Source organism: Eutrigla gurnardus, assembly GCF_963514095.1.
Source record: "Eutrigla gurnardus genome assembly, chromosome: 18".
Taxonomy (NCBI): Eukaryota; Metazoa; Chordata; class Actinopteri; order Perciformes; family Triglidae; genus Eutrigla; species Eutrigla gurnardus.
The window spans coordinates 7,559,830-7,579,582 of record NC_139929.1 but is presented as its reverse complement, the minus strand read 5'-3'; the positions used below and the strand labels follow the sequence as shown (position 1 = coordinate 7,579,582).

Genomic DNA, 19,753 nt, shown 5'->3' with positions numbered 1-19,753 from the left:
TAGACAGATTAACAGCTTGGTATTCGGGTAAATCTTGTCCTTGGCTGACATGTCACTCTGCTGGCAAATAATTAGCTATAAACAGAAATGACCCAGTAAAGTTCACCAAAAACACCGTGAGTGGTTCATTCGTATGTTGCAGACATGATCACAGCATACAGAGGGATTACATGGTGGGCAGAAGGTCATTAGAACAGGAAACACTGTGGCGGTCATCAGCTGATTGTGGGTAAGCAAACATTTCCTTCCCTTTTTCCTCTGGCTGATCAGTCAGCAAAGAGTGTATGTTATGTGTGTGTGCACGTGTGCAGTGCAAAGATGTGTTCATGTGAATGTAGAACAAAATTGGATTCACACTGATTGGAAAAAAAAAACAAGTCCAAATCAAGTTTCTCTGCATATATCCCGATTGTATCCTCCCGACCCACCCCCTCCCTTCTTTTACTTCCGTTTCCATGTTTACTGAAGCAACAAGTGGTGGTAAGTAGCACAGGAAGTGGTTGGAAGTGTATTAATTTCTCATACTGTAAAAGAACATCACTTACTGCGATCGCCTCTACGTAAATCATCTGGTCATGTAACAAGTGCTCTGTGGTTCAACAGATAACGAAACAAAAATACACATTAAGGTGAACAATTGACAATCCAGAATAGACTGTGACTTTTAATTGAATTATTTCTGGAGTTGGATTTCATTATATGTCACAATGACATTTGGGTCCACGGGCTGCACGGTGGTGTAGTGGGTAGCACTGTCGCCTCACAGTGAGAGGGTCCTGGGTTCGAGTCCAGGGTCGGATTCGGGTTCCTTCTGTGTGGAGTTTGCATGTTCTCCCCGTGTAAGCGTGGGTTCTCCTCCCACAGTCCAAAGACATGCAGGATGGATAGGTTCACTGATGACTCTAAATTGCCCGTTTGTGTGAATGGTTGTTTGTCTCTATGTGTTGGCCCTGTCATAGACTGGCCTCCCGCCTTCGCCCAATGTTAGCTGGGATCGGGTCCAGCCCCTCGCGACCCTGAATGCAGGATAATAGGCGATGGATGGAAATTTTGTTCCCTCCCCTTCTTATTCTTGCTGTTGTTGATTCACTATGGTTTTGTCATTAGTAGCACAAAAAGCATCAGACGTAACAGTTTGCCGAAGCTATTACTGGCGCCGCATTAGCGGCTTCCCCGAGGCCAAAGACAATGGAGAGGCAAGAGGATGCACTACATAAACTAGGAGAACAATCCATTAACTATAATGGGACTATTAACTTTACTTTGGCAGATGGAAAGAGAGAGGATGCAGTTTTTTATTTTTATACAGAGGGGACAAATAAATAAACGAGAGCAGAAGGAGAACATCATGTCCATGTGACTGCAGGTTGGTCATTTGGCTTAAAATTGATGGACCTTTTGATTTTTTTTTTTTACAAAGTACATACAAGAAATGTGTAGCTTATCAAAAATACTGAGTCACTGTGCTGCTGTGGCTTGACACATGATATTTTGGAGAAATGCCTCATTACTTCTTCATCATGTCAAATTTGATATCTGAGCAATAATAAATACAATTAAGATAATAGAATGCTTTATTCACATTGCACTTAAAACTAAAAGGCACAGAATTCTTTAGTAAACACATTAATGATACATGTGTATGCCTTTATATGAAATATACCCAGACCTTTAATAATAATTTAATTAATTTGACATCCTTTGTATTTGCTTTGAATTCAACAACAGAAAATATATTGAATTTAAAAAAAAGAACTGAATCAGCTAAATTAATTGAGCAATATATTGTTTCCTTAATCTTAGGATAAAATGAGGTCTGCTGTTTAATAAACTGTATAAACTAAGAGGCAGTTTCCATCTTTTAATATGACTTGCAAAACTCCAACACATAGTGAAGTGAAGAAACGCCTTTTCATAAAACCAGTTTAAAAGAGAGATATACTCAATTAAACTTCCAAAATAAACAATTCAAATTATAGTGATTTGGAGAATTCTTCTCTTGCCCTTCAAAACGGATCAGTGGCAAAGCTTGCAGAGCGAGCACCACTATGTTTACATTAAAACAATAATGTTCTAAGGTCACATCAGCCTCCTCCCGGCACACAGGAGCCATCGTTCTGGCTTGTACGCTGACAAAATCTGAAGCTGTGGGACACGATAAACATCTCCAAGAGTCCCCGTTTCACCTCTACTTGGCCGTCCGTCGCTCTCATTCTATTTAGTCTGGCTCCCATCATGCCTCTGTATTTAGTGTCCGCCCTCTTAGCCTCCCTCACCTCTTTGAGGGGTTATGTAACACATAAACGTTGCCATTCACTTTGCTCAGCCCGTCCCTCTTTACCGATCCAATCTCAGACTTGTAATGGCTTTTTCAACAGCTGCACCATTTCTCTGAGATATCAATCTATATTCATAATTACGGTTGACTTTGTGAACAGAGGTCTTGACAGACTCTGTCCTCTCAACACTGCGCTGTTGACCAAATCGCACCGCGGTGTTCAGCAACCGCCACATCATTTCCCTTCACAATTCCCTTTTTTGTGTTCTCACGAACTGGAGGTTCGTCCTGTTAGATGCAGCATTGATTTCCCTAGTGTATCTAAACATAAAACAAGCTTCATGTTGCATAACAGCCCAGAGCTGCCATTTTCTATACATTTATAGTTTGTGTTCAACCTTATATGCAGAAAAGTGAATCTTCCCATAATGACTCTTGAGCTAAGGGAATATTACAGATTGTATAGTTTGTTCTCACTTCCCTTTAGTGTGCTTGGGTGTAATTATAAAGACTATAAAAGGTTAAAATTATACATAAAAGATAAGATAAGATAACAATCCTTTATTGGTGCCACAGTGGGGACATTTACAGCAGCCAAAAAGGATATAGTGCAAATAACAAAAGCAACCAATCACATAAATACATATACGGTAGTCATGTGGGTAAACTAACATCAATAAGAACTATTTCAGTTGTGCGATAATTTTCTTTATTTGAAAGGTGGACTGACCTTTAAACAGGGGCAGCATAGAAATTTAGATCGTACAAATTAAAAACAACTTAAGATGCATTTTTCCATATCATAAAAAATTGATTGATAAATCCAACACAATCAAAATTCATAAGTTGTTAAGTAATATCTTTATCAAAAATTCAGCTAATCAGCTTCAGATTTTATCAACAGCAATTAGCAATAATGAAACAGATCATCAGATTTTGATTCAAACGTTGCTAAATCCTGATTGGTGCGCAGACATACGTGACATCACTAAGTTCCACCCACTTTAAACCAGCAAGAAGAGCACAGAATGCATAGAAAATACAGCAAATCTATCGTGTGAAATCACCAAAATGGTTTGATCTTTTGCAGAATATTGTGTGCTCACATAAGACCCCATCCCTCATAGCGAGAAGCCGATTGAGAAAATCTGTTTACAGGCCCTTTAATTCTGAAATATACCAGAAAGGATGCACCAGAAACACCTTTCAGTTCCTTCTCTTCATCTCCACCTTTTGATCTTCGCCGTTTCTGGCAGCATGGATCATCTCAGCTCTACCTCTGTGGAAAATTGGGCGACGAAGACCAGCATCAGTGTCAAGGGTGTGTTCCAACAGCAACCCTTCTGCTCTCGGAGATAATTCAACGTTGCCGCAAGATGGCACTGTGGCGGATTGAGGTTACGTTGCCCTTTGAGGGTGAGCAGACAGTGATTAGAGCCCCGCTATGAGCCCCGGGAAACAGGCGCTGGGTGCTATTTATAGAGCTTGTCCTAAGGAGTCAATACCGTAGTTCGGTGTTCAGTGTGCTCCTGAGGGAGACAAGGAAGGCCTGTTTTAATGGCCGCTTTATGACATTTACAGCAGCAGGAGATACAGAATCATACTTCAGTGTAAAAGCCTGCGAGTATCTAGACTCATGGATTTGGGATGGCATTGAATGTATTTAGGGGACTGTAGCAGGAGACTAAGATGCCAATGTGTCATGTGACATTTTTTTAAAGAAGCCTGCTTTTAAGGACATTTAGACTTTTGATGGCCTCTACATAACTAATACATTCACATGTTTGGCTTCACAACAAAATTGCTCGCACATGTCATGCCCTCCATCTGCTCAAACTGCAAATAGGTCAGAGAGCACTGGGAGCGTTTTTTGTTTTCAGACAGGGTACCGAAACAACAAAACCACCCAGAAATATCAACATTTCTCTTTCAAACGTATGCTTGTCTTAATATTTCATTATTACAGTTGTGAAGGTCATCTAGTTTGCTCAAGCAAAATTTTAAGGAATCACCACCTCACAAAAATGATATCAGTCGGAGGTTACAGCAGTTTTTGTTCCTTAATTTGATTTATGTTTCTACGGTGGGAAAACTTTTTTTCTTGTACTTTCTCACAGCATGTACAGTAACTGAGCCTGCACTATCTTTACATGTCCTCTCCATATGACACATTTATTTCCTTTGTCCTCGCAGATGTTATCTTTGCCGAATACTTAATACACGGGAGCAATTCATTTATTATTTAACCTTCACAGAAATATATTTTACACAGATAACGGACCATTATCAATCAATATTCCCTACTTTTATTGCTACCGAATGTGTCGTTGCTGTTAAAGTGTAACCTTCATAGCCCAGTGTTGGCTTCCTCTTCCAGCAGACATACAGTATCAGGTGCAGCTCCAGCAGGAAGAGTGAACTTTATCCAGCACTGAGAGTGAAGTGACCAATGGCAATCCATCAAACTTAAGCCTCAGAATTTGAACAACTGGTGTCGTTGACAGGAGCCACAATGAAATGATCAGGCTGCAGCATCCGATCCTTGTGGTGAACCCATGACCTTCCCAGAATGTCCCATACTCTGTAGGCTCCTGTGACCTGCAGTATTTATAAGTAGGTATACATTATTAGTATGTATTATTAACCTAATAACAATATTAATTAAAGTCCGTAGAAGGGCTTTCAGAAACTAAAAATAACTACAAAAAGAAGACTGTAAAGTCTCGTTTGAACTGGGATTTCTTTATGATTTTTATTTTTTAATATCCGTCCCTCTCCCTTGTTTGTGCTGTCAAGAACCCTGACATGTTACATTAGAAATGTTACGCCCCTGTTTGTAATACTGGCTTCCAAGGAAGTCATGTAAATGAGAAAGGATGCAAGAGTCAAATCGAAAGCTTCTGATGCCCTGAGGAGAACTGGTAGTTCTCCAGTCAGTTGAATGAATAAATAAAGATGCATGAAAAACAAAATTGGACTGAACCGGATTGTCTTTTTTATCCATCAGCAGTTATGTTGCTGAAGCCATGGTTCGCCCTTCAGTTACAACACTGGATCCCAACACCACTTATTTCTGAAGAATGAATGACTGTGAAGACAGGCAAAAAGAGTCATGCCATGATGATGACCAGAATATCAAAATAAGCAAATCCTTATCTGTTGGTTTGGATGATTTTGCATGACCTGTATGTACTGAGGATGCTATTGTTGGTATGTTAATAAATAAAACCAAGGTTCATCCTTGATCCTTGTTTTCTGTAGCGTCAGTCTGTCTGTATCTGTATGTTTGTTTTGCCATCCTATCTTACCATGTTTCCTATGGATTTTACATTTGTTGTAGTGGGATTCAACAATTGGACACATAAAGAATCAGCCACAGGTGTCCTGAATTCAACCAGGAAGCTCTAAACACAACACTGACATATGATCTCCTTATGAAGTGCGTTAGCAAACAGATGCCTATTTATACATCCAGCAGCTATGAAGCAAGATCATATCATTCATTTGGAGTCATGTTTCGGCCACGTGGCGAATCCAAGTCCAATATTGAATCTCCTTTTGGCTCAGTTTCTGTTCTCCACCAGCTACTGATGAGAATATCAAGTTGTCCACAAGCTAGCTGCTGCTGATAGCAGTAAAACAAATCATTCCTGTAGAGCTTAAGAAGTCTGTCTCTCCACCCCGTTCTCACTCTCGTCAAATCATCACCCCGTTAGAGACTGTATGCAACACACACCAGGCTTTTAATGTAATGTAAACCCTCGTCTGGTAGGTTTAGGCAGCAGACTACTTGGTTAGGTTAAGTAAAAGATCATGGTTTGGGTTGTAATCATGTATTTTTACGAAGGGTGTGGAAATTGATGTGGCGCAAGTTGAAGTTTTTGCACACGAAAATGAACAGTGGTCTCCTGGGTGAAAGTCCTGTGTTTGTTTGACCCGTCCTCCTTCACGCAGACGTCACTCTTTATACTCCGTCACCTGACTTCTGGAGTCCCGAGTGTCTAATATTTCTTCATGTGTTTACATTGGAGTTACATGAAAGCCGTCTCACACAGATACTAAAGGGTTCCTTGTTTGTTGGTATCACAACGGTGACAGATTGCAGGTGTCTGACGCCCTGGGAATGAGAGCGGGCTACTAAATCATTAGATAACAGCTCAGTCATTTGATGCAGAGATTTCTTCATGTACATTTTTAAATCTGTATTTACAAACTGTACAGAGTAATTGCCAGCTCACGTTAATTATGTCATTACATAGTAACAAGTACATCCTGTGCTTTTTGGGGGAAAGGGTCATTTTGCAGTCACACATACAAACGACGGCAGGGGCTCGTGATGGATGAGTGGCATGAAAAAGCAAACATTTGATATGGGAAGTTATAACTGGGAAGCTCCTTCCAACAACAGTAAACGTCTCTGACTTCTTCTGTCCTCCTGCGGCGGCCAGTAGACGTCTCTGACAGACGGGGTCCAAAATACACAGATGATTCATTTGGAGCAACTGGATTGGGGACAATGTTTTATGTAATGGGAGTGGGTTACATTACAAACACAAATGCAGACCAAGTACACATCTGTGTTACTTAATTGGGATGGTGCGTGGTGAAACTGTGCACTGTAATCGGCGGCACAGAGGAAGAACGATAAGAAGGATCTGGCAAATGTTCAAGTCGAGAGTTTTGTTTTGTTGGGTCCTCTTGTGTATACTTGAGGGAAAAAATGTCTGCAGGATACGGTGAGAAAACTCACGAAGGTAAAGTCAATACACATCTGGCCCAGTTGGCCGACAGTTGTTAATTGCATAAATAATGATGGTGGTATGCACATGTTTCTTCAAACCTCTCTTTGGGAGTTCAATTCTCAAAGTGAAATTCCAACGAACTCCCCCAGGACAGCGATTAGATCTGTTTTCCTTACAGGGATTACATTATGTAAGGCTTCACGTAATCTCAATTTGTATTTAAACTAGATTTCAGTGGATTAAAACGCGCTCACAGGCTGAATATAAATCCACACTGAAGTGTTACTGAATTGGAGTGCCATCCACTTATTGTTATTACTTTAAAACAGTATTAAATATGTTTTTTTTAATAATCAATGTATGGATTTTGGTAACGTTTTACTGAAGATATGTAAGGCTCTAAATGCTCTGCAGCCTCGCTTACAAAAACCTGGAAATGTACCATAGTTGTTATGATAAGCACTGCAATGTATTATATACATACGTATATGCACCGCACATATGTTTATACACAGAATGTCTTTCTTCCCAGCTGCTCCGCAGTCATCAACATCTCGGAGGAAAATACTCGACCTCTTCCATGCAGAAGATGAAGAATGACTACTATGAATAGACTAAAAGTTCCTCGGTGTTATCATGCAAAGCACGTCTCCTCTGCACTCTTTTGTCGTTGCTGTTGCAAAAGGAGCGCAAGGAGCGCAAGGAGCTCTTTGCTATTCACCCGGACACATTCAGAAAAAAATGAGCTGCAGAGACGAGGGGCAAGGGGGGGGACAGAAAACTGGACTTTCAAAAGAAAACTAAGCCAGCACACATGGCTGAGAGAGGAGCTTGAGGGGTTCATATGCATCTAAATGAGCGGCTGACACACCAGGCTTAAGCTGTGGTCCTTGACGCTTCTTTTCAGTCAGGCAGAAGAAAAGAAAATGGTCGAGCCATGGACTGTTGATATTCCATTCATGTCCTCGGGTGATTGTCCCGGAGGCGATTTCAGGTTTCAGCAGATGTTCAACACAAGCCATCAACATGGAAGCCATTGTATATTCATTTTCTCTTTCAAGAGATTTCCCAAATACAAATGCGTTTTCTGCATTTATCGTTGGTGCTGAGCCAACACCGTAAAATCAACTTGTGATGTAGGATTATGGCCCTGACACCTCAGCCTTTTAGAGGTTCTCCACTGTGTTTGTTTCAACATATGAGTGAAGAAAAAGAAAAAACAGGGATTGTGTTTGTTTTACTGTCAAAAACTATATTCACCGTTTGTATACTGGATCTGGTACATCCAAGCACTTTTCCAACCTTAGCTTTAAAAAAAATAATTTGAAGTACATTTATTTCTCACACAAACAGGTGCCTCCTTATGTAGCCTAATAGGAAAATTGGCTAACTGGCTAGTAGGCTAACACTATGGTAAGTCATAGCTAGTTAGAAGGTAACATTAGCTATGACTAGGCTAGCCTGGAATTAAAAAGTGTCTCGTCATTCACTTTCTCTATGAAGTTACTTTACGGACGGGTATTTTTTGCCTCTAGTAATGACTTGGTAGGTATGAAAGCAAATATAACAAACCTTTATTTAATTACACTGCTGAAGGAGATGAGCAGTAATGAATGCCTACGTAAGTAAGCCTAATAAACTTAAGATAATAAGTTACATTTACATAAAACCAGTTTTCGGTTTTGCTGCAACAACCTTGCATCTGTGGATGTTTCAGTGTGTAGACAAAACAGTAACCCACTTGATTTCAAAGTGTAGCGACTGTCTTCAATATCTTCATCTTGGTGAGTGTTGATTTCATTATTATGAGAAGACTCTGAAAACTCATTCAAAACGCTAAAATGCTAACAGTTAATTCATTCAACTCATCATTTCAAGTTAAATGACTTCAAGGCAGAAGAACTAATGTTTATAAGGCCTGTAGAAAAATGTATATATTTAGATCAGGTTAAATATCCGTTGATTCCACTACTTTGTGTTTTATACGAGGCTATGTAGGTGAATGGGTCTGTTGACGATGTGTGTAGAATTTTAAAATCCTTTGTTTGCCGGTTTAGCCAGCGCTCACCCTCGTATCTGGAGATAAATGGGTGGCAGGTGGCGATGAAAAGCAAAAAAAAAGGGTGCTGAAATCATTATGTCAGTTAACAAGCATAGACAAGGCTCTAAATTGCTTACCACAAACCATACACTGCAAATTGAGGGGAAATTGAGGGGAAATTGAGGGAATTGTGTGTCACCGAAGGCAACCTCTGCACTTTCAGTCACTCCCGCTTCAGCAGGGAAGCACACAATGGGGAGCTGGCCTCGTTTCTGCGCCTCCCAGTTATAGGACGTGCAACAATGTTATTTGAGCGTAGACTTGGCACAGGCATCCTTGAATCCCCCACAACTGTATATCTAGCTCCCAGCTACCCATCTGCCCCCGGTTCACTGGCAATAAAGCCTTCTTGTTCTATAAGAAGCCACACAAGACTGTAAGTGTGCTTTAGCTGGACATCTTTGGAGACTAAATAGAGGAGAAATAGCAACTTGTTCTTTTCCCAAGCCCTTTTTTTAAAATCTTATTTTATGTGAATATGTATAGCAGGCAATGTTTCGAACAGCTGGTCTTCCTTGGGTGAGGTGGGAGCACATCCATCTGCCAGGAAGTCCATCTGTTGAAAAAGGAAAATGTTGATTATGCAATTCCTTAGAAATACTTTGCAACTAAAGACCTGTGTATCTGATGCAATCTTGTGTTTTTAATTTGTATTACTCTGTGGGATTTATGGTATTAATACATCATTTTTTTCTATGTTAAAGTCTATGTATTCAGTAGTTTCCTCATTGCTGAATACTGACTCTTTACTGCTGCAATGACCTAATTTCTTGACAGATTGCTAATGTGTCACCATCTTATCTTCATATGGCTTTGTACTGTCCCTGCTAACAAGCACTAGTTACTCATCTGTGTGTAGTGGTAGCTGGTGTATGTTAATATTATCTTTAGTACTCTGTGGCAAAAGATTGTGGTGAAAGGGCCTAACCTGTTGTTTAAAGGCAGGGGTGATTCAAGGTAAAAAAAAAAAAAAAAAAAAAATGCACCAAGTCCAACCCAACCCTGCTGAACCCTGCAATACTTTAATATGCTAATCCTCTTTGTGTGTTTGGAAACAATCCATTAAAGCTTCCATCGCTATGGTAAGACCACGAGACGGAGAGAAAATAAAATATGGTAATAATTCATGTCATTAAAGGGGGTGTATCATTCTCACATCCAGGTTCATACTTGTATTGTGTGTTTCTACTGGATCATGTTTGCATGTTTTGATGGGAAAAAAATCCCACTCTATTTTTCCCATTCTGCCTGTCTGGAATGTTTAGCGCCTGTCTCTTTAAGCCCCCTATCCTGAAAAAGCTGATTTGATTGGTCAGCAGCTTCCTGTCTCCTAAGTGGGTGTGGTCACTTCCTTGTTGATTGAGTGTTTTGATAGTTTCACAGTTTTTATAGCACCTAGATGTGTTTTATAATAAAAAAAGAACATGGAAATTACACTTATAGGACCTTTTAATTTCAACCAAAGTGAAAAACATGCATTGTTTGTCACATGTAAAAAACTCTTATAACATCCTCAATGGAAAGTTAACAAGAAAAATGAGCAAAATCAATGCAGATGAACCAGAGGTAGTGCTTTTTTTAATTCCATGTGGACTTTTCTTTGTCAAAACCTGCCACCTAAATTACCCACAATGCAGCTTGACCACAGAGAGTTCGGTCTGGTAAAGTCATTCATTTCTAACTCCACACCTCCATATTTATTGTTCATTTCCAAACTTCATTTTGCCATGTTTTCCCCCATCTGATCAAGTAAGGTTCAGTCTGATATGCATGCCTGCTGAAAAGATTGAGGTCTTTGGGAAACACAACGACCAGTTTGACTGATAGAATCGGGCTTAAGGCTGCGGTGAAAGTTGAAATCTTCTTAAATCTGTCTGCCTTAGGTATTTAATGGTCAGTGAGCACACAATCTCACATTACAACCAATGACTGTTAGTTTGAGGCCTTGGATTAAAGCTTTTGTGTGCTGTATTAAGATAATGAGATCTACTTTCTAAGGTTCTTATGAACGACCTCGACACAGAATGAGACACAAGTTCGTTTTCATTGTTTCAGCAGTGAAGTGAGTGTTGGATCAGAACCGTAACTAAGCCGCAGGTGCAAACCACCGATGAATTAACACAAGGAAAGCTGCCGTAATTATTGATAAATGTAGACCTTTGTTCATTCAATAATCATATTAAGAAAAATGCTGGAGCAGAAGAAAGTAACTGGAGTAATCGCAGTAAATCTGGATGTTGAGTTTTGCTGTGACTCAAAATAAAAGCCTCTTAAACATCTATTAAGTTTAAGTTCCCCTTTATTTATTGACATTCTGTTGAAAACAATGTTTGATTGATATTCACCAGATTTTAAGTTTGACTTTGTTTTAAGACAAATGCTAAACGTCAGACATAATGACTGAGCTTTTTATCTTTTGTGGCCAAAACAGTGGTACAAATCATGATCTGTTATATTGTTTTTATATTATTTATTATGTATATTTTATACAGAGCTTCTTGTATTTGGTCCAACCCCCATACACAGCATGCACAAATGTCACTGCATTTCCATGAACCTATAAACTCTGGTGGCCACTCCATGCACTGTGTGATGTACAAACAGATACGTGTGATTGTTATCCATCAGCACCTCTGTTTTATTTTTTGACAAACCTGTTTCCTCGTCTCTCTCTGTATTTGTACATCAGTTTGATGTGCGGGTGCCAGACAGACTGTGTCGTCGACCCCCCCTACCCCGAAGCTCACTGGGGAGGAAGTGTGATGGCAATCAGCTGGCCGATTACTCTCTGTTTTTACTTCAAATGACGGAGGCATTTGTGTTTGCTTTGCCAACACGGAGCCACAGTCAGTATCTGGTTCTGCAGCGGGGCAGATAAGGCTGTGGAGGCATAAGATGTGTAGGTCAGAGAAATGTCACGCGAAATAAGTCTACTTTCCACTCGTGAATGTTAAATACACCCTCCAAAAATGTACCATTCAGCACCTTTTTTGAGCTGGATTATGAGCATGTGTTGCTGCTGAGATCCCCTGAGCACATAAATCTGATTACACAGTCACATTGCCGGGGACTCGGCTTCATTTTGGGAACAAAAATGGTGTGTTTGTGTGTCAAAAATGTTAACGACAATGAGCCAAAACACTGAATTCAGGAAGGAGATTTAGGCCCCCGTCAGCCTGATCTCACAGAAATACATGAAATGACCACAAATTCTTTACAGGCTGTGGCACATAATGTGTTTACGTGTGGAATTATGTGTCGGCATCACAGAAACAAAGCCAGTGGAAACTCAATTAGGGTCCTTTAAATATAATTATGCAACGCGTGGAGCTGATGTAGTATAAACAGAGAGAAACACTACTTATGGGGGAGGGGACTTTTGACAGGGAGGCGGATGTTGAAGACCAGTGTTCGTGTCCCAAAGTGTCTTTTTTTATTTTATTGTTGCTAGGCAACCACCTAATGAGTGCTGATGTTACCTTATTACAAACTATATAACAGTAGGATACCCAGTAGTTAATATCAAATAAATTAAATTAAGAGTTAAGTTCAGCACTAGGTGTTCCTGCAAAAATGTGAGGCGATGGGATATGGCGGTGAAATGTGAGGTGCTCAGTAATCATCTCAAATGAAACAGCGATCGAAAAGCCACACCCAGCCCAACGAGCTTCCTCATGCCTCTGTGTATCACAGCACGATAATTAACGGCAATCATCGTTATCTGCAAAGACATCAGAACATCTCATCAAGGCAGCAGAGGGCTAAACACACAGTTCTGCTGTTACATCATTTTTGATGAAGCCATTTTCAAGCATCCCTTCTTGCTCTCTTTTTTTTAAAATTAAATTAAACGTGGTAATAACCTCATGACAGTCACCAAAAAATCATATCCTGAAAAAATATTCCATGTGAACGTAAATAGATCAAAGAATGAAAAGTAGAAACAGGTAGTCAGAGGGGGAAAAAAACCTTAAAATCAACATTTCTTGTGAACTTGCTAATTTATATTATTTCTAAATCTTTGATGTTTTACATTACATATTGCAGCATCAACCACAAAATATATTAAAGGTAGATTGTTTTGAATATTTTGAAGCCCAAATTCTTTAAATTCTGTGACAGTTTTCTTCCCCATTTTTTGCTGGTTCATTGCTACAGTTTTAGACGCACTGTTCCTTTTTGTTTGACATTTCATTTGACATGGCCAATCTTTTCAGTAAATTCCATTAAGCGATCTGATATGAAGTGATACGATGTTTCAAGCTGAGGTAACGCCCTAACAACACGAGTTAACCTCGGAATACCAACCAAGATGTAGTTGATTTGTTTGTGGTGACCTCTCGATGACTTGATGACTATAGCATTGCTCCCTAGCGCCACTAGTGGTCTTAAACTTCACATGGCACCTTTAATAAAATATGCCTGAATGGTAACAACACACCTGCTAAGATCAGCTGATTGCATGAGCCCCATCTCTGTTTGTGTGTCTCTCCTTCTGCCTCCCATCCACTCACACACATCTGCACAAACTCGCTGGTGTAAACATCCCACAGATTTAGCGGCCCGGCCCCCCTCCAGGTCTCCCTCGCGTCCAGCGATTTGTCGGATTTACAATGAAGCTGTCGCTTCGCATCCTCTCGTACAGCCGCCCGACCTGCAGGCGAGGGGCTGTGGTAGATGACACTTCAGCTGCGTTCAGCTTTTGCTACACTGCACAGACATGCTGCGACATCCTCAGCCACTGTTATACAACCAATGGAAGGGAATGTTTTTGAGCCTTGTAGAGTTTAAATATCGGCAATTATTAATTATTCACAATGTATATACTGACACTCAAGTACAATTGTGCTCAAGATGACACTCAACTGATTAAAAAGTGATAAAGAAAATATGGATTTAAGACTTAAGCCCTATTTGCACCGGATTAATACTCATGCAATTTAGAAATGACCCTCATGTGCACATGTCTGTGTTTCGCATGAAGTGCATTCACATGGGATAAATAAAGTCTGTGCTTTACTATAATTTAGTTTCCCCAGGGTACGATGTCAATGTTCTGTGTAGCATCCGCTCCCTGAACAAGAAGAGCAAAGGCTGCTTTAAGTAAAAGCATGTATTGGATGCATGAAGAGAGGCGTTGCTGAGCAGAATCACATTACCAAAAGCATTTTGGTCAAATGGTGGCGCTCGCTCTTGACAAAACGACCATTTAGTTAGTGTGTTGGATCATGATCATGTTAAATAAATAAAATAAAACAATTTCCAGCCTTGAACAGTTGACTTACAGTACATTAGGGTGGTTGCCTCCACTCTCATGCTGTACAGTCGTCTCCTCCAAAAGTATGTTATCAGACTAACAGTAAGTTATCAGTGAACCGACATATGGTGCCAGAAGTCTGGAGCAGACAAAGATAGCCGCACCCTGAAGCATCAGATACCGAGCATGTCATCGCAGCATCAACACAGTTGTGAAAACAATTGGATGCTAACTCATTTAAATAATACAACGGTAACTCATTTAAATACTATCAAATCCAAAATACAACTGCTGATACACAGTCACTCTCTGTGAACAAGGATTACCTGGTAAACCAGCAACCACCACACAACTAAACAGAAGCAGCTAGTCATCAATAATTACAAGCTGATTCATCCCATGGAAGAATATGCAGGGTTTTGGTACACAAGTGATAGTTTATTTGCTAGATTTGATCTGTAATTCCAAATTTCTTAGAAGCATTAATTGTGAAATCTCTTTCGATCCACTCAAATTTAATATAACACATATTTTAAAACATTTCCCAAGCATTTACAAAGCTCCATTCTGGTCCGTTATCTTGTGTCTGATGACGACAGTTTAAAAACTGTGCTTGTCACTATCCTCGGCAACACCCAGGAGTTATGCAAGAATTAAAACTTCAAATGTCACCTCAGTTCCTCCTTTTTGCTCATAATCCGGGTCAGTTTCAATGCATTTCATGAGAACTTTATCTCTGCTGAGTCATATATAATGTGAAATGTCTAAGAACAAACAACCGGCTTCCTCAAAGGTTCAGTGTTGATGACCACATGTGTCTGGGTGAGAGATGGGGTAATAATGCTGTATCAGTGTCTTTCTAGACTTATTTCTCCAGGAACCCACTTTAAAAAAAGAAAAACCACTGTGACCCAATTCACAGTTGGCAACTTGTGAGAAGAGCAAATTTGTGCTTAATTATCTTATTATTATTATCTTGAATGGTGAACCAGCTTGTTTTAGGCGGAAATAAACAATTGTAAAATTCTTAATAAATGAGACCAAATAAATACATTCAGTTGGAGTTTACAGTCTCATTATTTTAATTTCCTCTCAAACTAACAGAATGTACGCTAGCCTTTCATATTATATTCAATATTGTAAATAGGTGACAAATATTAGAGCAATACGAACATTCAGGCTCCCTCATCCCTCAAGTTACTCTACATATATAGAGTAATAAATGCAAATGCATTTATTACTGTAATTAAATAATAATAAAATACATGCAGGCCATGATGAGTCTATGAAATCCTACTCATTGTACCTTTAACAAAGGGCTGGTAGCCTCAACTCTACACCACACGAGATGCAGGTCACAAATCCTGGTCTTTGATGTGAAGGTCCTGTACTTTGTACACCCAAACATCCTCCCACGACCTTATCTCTATGACGTCTGTGCCGTACGCGGATGTCACACTCAGGCTACTGGATTGTAAGAAGAAATCCATGCGGTAATTACAGTGTGTTTCCTCCAGAAACCTAGTTTTAATCTGTATTTTGAGGTCGATAGCCACTCAATTGAAACTGATTTTATGTATGTTTTCCTTTAATTGGTAGGATAAGATATGATATTTAAATTGATAAGTGAAATTTAGATGAATCCAGATTGTAAATAACTCTTCTCTCTATGAAAGGTTGTCATTACTCAAGCCGCCACAGTGTTGTCATAGCGGACGTTAGTCATGGCTGCATTTGGTTACACATTTGCATCGAGACTGGGAACATGCTACATGTGGGTGATGTGTGTCACCTGACCTCCAGAAATCATCGCGTGCCCGCCCGATAGCTGTTGCACTTTATCACCTCATCACCTCGGGTTTCAGTGCATTTCCTCTGCCCTAATGTGCATACATTGAAAGCTATTTAGGCTACGGCGGTCTATCAGCGGCGTGATCTTTCTCCTCGATGCTGCTTACGCTGAAGGAATTTCCTTCCTTATGCATTTACATGGCGCCAGACGAGCGTTCCTTTGAAGCTTTAAAGATATCGACAGATGTGGTGGTGTGATGACGGATGTTGTGTGATACACGCTGGTTGTTTTTTCTTTTTTCTGAGAACATGCAGTGTTTCAGCACACAACTATAGAAATATAGAGCATTTTAAATGTGCAATCGAGGACAAAGCGCTTCCAGGTAACAGCTCAACAGGGAAAATCTCCTTGTGACTGTTTTCCTCTTATGAAACATGTTATGTCGCCATATTTAAACTGGTTTCTTAGGGCTGCCATTTTGCTTTTAGCTGTCTTTTTGTGAAAATTAAATCTGACTTCTATTTACATACATCATGCAGGTTTTGTAAAAACTCGGATCCAGTTTTCATAATGAACTTGTGACACATTGTGTGTATACTGTCGATAATGATTGCACTTTTGTTTGTCGTGTGTTTATGTGCCAATGTGGGTTAAATCCAACTTGTTCCAAATATATATTTATTCTTGTTTAATACACCTTTCCACTATAAATCACTCTCTCAGTCCATGGGCAGAGTTTGCCATCAGTATTTTAGTTAACACTCACATAACCTTTAAATGCAGCCAAATAATTAACAAAGAACTAAAAATAAGATTACGCTAATCTCCTGATAGCAAACCAAACATTTGAATTTTAATACATAATCTAATACAAACATATACTCCACCTTTAAATACCAATGAGGTCTGACCACTTAAATTAAAATGACTATCATGCAAAAAACAAACAAGAAAAAAAGAAGAAATAAATGACTGACCACTCCCTTATAATGATATAATTATGGATTATTTCTTTTTACAAAATAAAATGCACCGGACACCTTTTCTTTGAAACGAACAGCTGAGCCACAAATCGCCACCGCCTTCCTTCATTTATCTACCTTCAGGAGCGCTAACAGGTGGTAATGTGAGAGACATTTGCAGACAGGAAACCCTACTCCCCGTGGGTAATGCTAGCCAACATGCCACCGAGGGAGCATGGACAAGAAATCCGGCCCACGGCTGGATAAATTTGACTGTGGTCAGGAACAATGAACGGGGGGAAAATCACTGGATTACACGTGAGGTAGAAGAGGAAGACGAGAGGAGAAACTGAATGACCGACTGTTGTTATCTATTCAGGCGAAGCGTCCCTCCACTTTAAAACATTTCTCTCCTTGTGTGTGTGTGAGGGACAAAAAGTGAAAGGGCCAGAGTCAAGAAGTTAACAATCAAACGGACAAAGAAATGAATGGAGCTGGTTCAGGTTTGGTTCGCTCTCACTAAGCAAAGCCGCGGCCTGATAGCCGCGCTGAATGGACTCATTCTTCTTATCGGTGTGGCCAGCAGAGCAGGCGGAGGAGGAGGAGGGGAGGTTCTGTGTAGGTGACCTAGATAAGGTTATTCCTGAACTGTACGAGGCAAGTGAGGGGGTGACACGCCCTTCCACTATCAACACCCCCTCCTCTCCGTAATCAGTAGAATATACTGACATGTTAGTCAGGAGATATCGGCATGAGGGACCTCACTACAAACAGTACAGTCAATACGTCGTGTTATGTCACATGGCTCTTTCCCACGAACTGTGGGCTCAAACTCAGCTTCTAGGCTCTCTGATTATGGTTTATTTTTCTGCCAAGAATGACAACTTGAAAATCAAGTCTTGAGATCATCGAGGTTGTTCTACCACAGGGAAACATTCACAATATTACCATATCTAGCTATGCAATGCTCCAATTGAGTTTTAATCATCTGGTCACATTCTCTCAAGTACTGCAGTTTGATCAGTGGCACCCTTTAACCTCCATAGAACGCACCAGGCTAACTAACTCCAATGCAAAACCATCGGTGTCATTATTCGTCAGAGGAACTGATGTAGTCAGAAAGGTTGAATATAAGAGGAAACAAACACAGTACTTTCACCCAGGACACCGCTCCTCATGTCCCGTGTTTTTTTTTTTTTTTTTTACATTTCAAACATGCAGCATTCAGGTTTATAACCTTAGTGCTCCATGAATTCAAACCTTCGTCTTGCCGTCTTAGCAAGCAATTCTCTAACGTGTGCTCATAACATGGCGCTAGAAAAAAAATCACCATCACCACTTTGCCCGGTGATGTCACCAAAATGAATAAGCATCTTGGTGGATTATGGGTTCAAAAACAAATGAAACTGCACAGTCGTCATTATCTGTCCACGCCAGGAACGATTAATTAATAAAACATACACATATGCTGAAAACAGTGTGTCAGTGAATGCTCCATATGGCATGACGGTCTGTAAACCTTCAGTGCAACTGTTAGTTTGGTTCAGCAGGAACACGGCCGTGCAGTTAACAGGGATTATCCCATGATCTCATTAATATTAGAGCTACAGTCGAGTATGTGGACTTGTTACAGTAATACAGAATACTGATGGTGTCATAGAGCTGCAGGAGAACAGACACATCAGGTTTCTTTTTGGTCTATTTTTAGTCCCGGAAAATCTATGTGTCAAAGGTTTGTATGACTGCTTCACACTCTGCTAGGTTTGTATGAATTTAAGATACTATTTTTTGAACAAAGCAGTGGATCTTCATGACATTTAAATAAAGTGCGATAAGAGGGAGGAAAAGAAGAGGCCACAATAGGACATGATTCATACGGAGGTTTTCGGGTTAATGGTGAGGATTAAGACTATGTTTGTCTTTATTTGCTTTTCCTCGTGGGAAACTAAATTCAGTGCTTCCACTTGAATTAATATTTGCATTTTTATTTTGTTTGTTGACATATTTTCTGGCCATGTAAAAACACTGCTGTTGATGTTTCAGGCAAATATCCTGTTGTCCCAACGTGTCTTGACTGCAACCACAGCAAATGACACTTTTTATTTATAGAATTTGAAACACATTTTCAAGAATGTACACAATAAACAAAATGATTTTCCTTTAGTTTCAACTTTGATTGATTGAATCAGGCAGTGACTTTGCCTGTAGCGGATTGAGAGTCACACACCGGGTCAGTGTTTGTTAATACTTGCATATCTGGGGAATAAAGTGCACACTAACATGTGCTTTATACAAAGGATTAGCCTGCGAGATATAATACATTTGTTGAGAATAGATCTCACGTCATATTGCCAGAGAGTGCTGAAACATTAATTCCCTAATCAAACAGTAAAGGAGAATATAATGGATCACATAATGAGTCACATATGTCAGTCAAACAGTGAACTCGAGACGTGGATGTTTAGATAGAAAAGTCAATGAAGACAGTGGCTCAGGAAATGACAGAGGAAATTTGCTGTTGAAATGTTTACATGAGGCCATTCTTGCTCACAGTTAGAAAAATGTTTAGTGGTAAGTGGAGGGCTTCCTGTGCTATCTTTGAACTGATGACTTCTAGATTC

At 39.9% G+C, this 19,753-nt stretch overlaps 1 long non-coding RNA gene across 2 annotated transcripts; it reads left to right on the top strand.

Annotated features, from left to right (window-relative positions):
* Positions 1-38: 38 nt before the first annotated feature.
* LOC311028652 lies at positions 39-6,090 on the top strand. Of its 2 annotated transcripts, none has more exons than XR_014598754.1 (3): positions 39-229; positions 4,783-4,891; positions 5,286-6,090. It is a non-coding gene; the product is annotated as an uncharacterized lncRNA (long non-coding RNA). The 2 variants fall into 2 exon arrangements; XR_014598755.1 differs by having other exon boundaries at positions 4,656-4,891.
* The last annotated feature ends 13,663 nt before the right edge of the window (positions 6,091-19,753 follow it).